The following is a 2,500-nucleotide window of genomic DNA, read 5'->3' on the forward strand; positions in this document are numbered from 1 at the left end:
ACACACAGACACACACACACACACGTAATACAGAGGCAACACATACACAGACACACACCCGCATGAATGTGTGCGTATATATATATATATATATATATATTCACTCACCTATATATATATATATATATATATATATATGTCTGTGTGTGTATTTTCTCGAACCTACATTATTTATCACCTTCAACTATACTCCAAACATTACCTGGCCCCCACCCAAATAACAAGAAGTAAAATAATAATAATAATAATAATAATAATAATAATGTGAAGAAGACGAAGAAGAAGAAGAAGAAGAAGAAGAAGAAGAAGAAACAAATAAACAAACAACATAAAAGGTGTGCGCGTGCGAAGGTGCGGGGGAGTTCGATCGATTGTTAGCGCGCATTTGTTATTGTTGCTATTGATGTTGTTGTAGTAGTTGATAGTGGTGTTGTTATTGGTGGCGGCGATGGTGATGCTGTTGTTGTTATTAGAGGTGGTGGTGGTGGTGGTGGTGGTGGTAGTGGTGGTCGAACGTCGATGATCAGAGATATTGGCATTGGTAATTGTTAAGTAACAATAACAATGCCGATAATCAAAGACGTTCCAAACGTGATCCTCATGTCAACTTGTTTCCACCCACCCCACTAGCAGTGTTATACAGACAATGGGACAATATTATCCGATTCCACTATCCATCCTTGCTTTTTTTTTTTTTTTTGCACGCGTTTAACTGTCGTGTGTGGTTTTCAGGGGAATTTAACTGCTACTTCTAGCATTCTTCAAGCAACCACTTAGAAGCAGCTTCCTGTTGATAATGTTGGTGATGAGAGCAGTATCAGTTGCGAAACAGTAGTAGTAGTAGTAGTAGTAGTAGTAGTAGTAGTAGTGGTGGTGGTGGTGGTCGCACTGTTGTTGATTGGGATGATAATTGGAAAAGAAATGTTGCTGTCTCTACCTCAGATCAGTCAGTACGCGATCCAAAGATGTTCCAGCCGTGACCAACCCATCTTTTTGTGTCTTCGTGCAAGAAATGCATGGTTACTGCACTATCTATCAAATGTTTCCTTCTGGTAAGACGTTAGATATGGTGATATGACGGTGATTTGACTGTTATTTCAGGCAGGCTGAGCATTCCTAATTGTTAATAGTAATACTTAATTAACTATTAATTAATTAATTAGTTAACCCATCCTAATGCTACCCTCCCCTCCCCCCACCATCACACACACATACCCGATGCTACGTCTCGATATCATCTGTCACCGAAGGAACATTGTCTTTCTGTTAGAAATAGCAACCAAATCTCCCTTAAATCACATTCTACTGTTTCAGAAGGTCAATGGATAATGTATGTCGTCGAGAACCTTAAAAAGGTGAGATGACCTTGGATTGAATTCTTTTGATTATAAGCCTGCTCAAACGGCGTTGGCCTAGGGTTAAACAACACTAACACTACGAGAGCACCAACAATCATCTTAGAAAATTCTAAAACGTGTAAGAAGATCGATAGCTGTGATGATGATGATCATCATCGTGGTGGTGGTGGTGGTGGTGGTGTAATGTCGGGTGAGGCTGTTAATGGTTATGTGACTTGCCTCCTTCCATATCATTCATCAACGATTCGAGCGTATGTAACTGTGTGTTATGTCATCGTAAATAACATCATTCTTTTCTTCAGACAAATGGAAGTTAAGACTCAGCATCGTTGGGATCGAACGCGGAAACATAGGGTAGAAGAAGAAGAGACGAAACGAAATAGGTTGAAAGACAGTTCGTCCGACATGCAGCTTACCTTCTCTCACGCACACAGCAACAACAACAACAACAACAAAACGACAACAATGATAACGATAGCGGTGAAAAAGAAATATTTTTATTAGTAAGGTAATAATAATAATCATAATATAATGATTTAATTTCATTGTCATAAGTTCATAATTTGGAAATATAGACTCAATGGAATCGATTTGAGGACACAAATAAAAGACAACAACGCCAGTGTAATTAGGTGAGGTTCGAACGCCGAATGGCGAGTGACCAAACTGAATGCAAAACATTTAGTTTGACGCGGTACCAATTGTCATTCTACTGCTCTTCAATAGTAATATACCGATTTCCAAGGACTGTATAAACTCAATCCCTTGGAAAGATTACTGGGGAAAGAGGAGCGTAGTTGGAATTATAAAGGTTTCTCAATTTTGGCTGAAAATCCCCAAAATGTAACTGGGATACGGGGAGGAGAGAGAGAGAGAGAGAGAGAGAGAGAGAGAGAGAGAGAGAGAGAGAGAGAGAGAGAGAGAGAGAGAGAGAGAGAGAGAGAGAGCATGCTTAAAAGAATAAGGGTATAAATCGAAGTAAATAAACACTTATTTGTTTTATCAATCACCGAAGAGATGAAAAATAAAGATCGATCGCATCCGAATTTGAACTCAGAAAATAAGGAAGAAGGACAATAAGAATTTCATTCATTAACAACTTATCACAATCCCATTGACCACAATGTCACTCATTCAATTTT

At 38.7% G+C, this 2,500-nt stretch overlaps 1 protein-coding gene across 2 annotated transcripts in view; it reads right to left on the reverse strand.

Annotated features, from left to right (window-relative positions):
• LOC115214498 (aryl hydrocarbon receptor nuclear translocator-like protein 1) overlaps nucleotides 1–2,500 on the reverse strand; it is a 730,728-nt gene that overhangs the window by 726,752 nt on the left and 1,476 nt on the right. Inside the window, exon 1 of one of the 2 annotated variants that reach the window (XM_036505029.1) lies at nucleotides 1–64. This exon is cut by the window's left edge and continues 135 nt beyond it. The exons of the other annotated variant lie outside the window; for it this stretch is intronic. The gene's annotated coding sequence lies outside the window, so the exon portion shown is untranslated. Of the gene's footprint in view, nucleotides 65–2,500 lie in introns of those variants that run through there. 2 annotated transcript variants of the gene reach the window in all.

The sequence above is a fragment of the Octopus sinensis genome, linkage group LG7 (genome assembly GCF_006345805.1).
Source record: "Octopus sinensis linkage group LG7, ASM634580v1, whole genome shotgun sequence".
Lineage (NCBI taxonomy): Eukaryota > Metazoa > Mollusca > Cephalopoda > Octopoda > Octopodidae > Octopus > Octopus sinensis.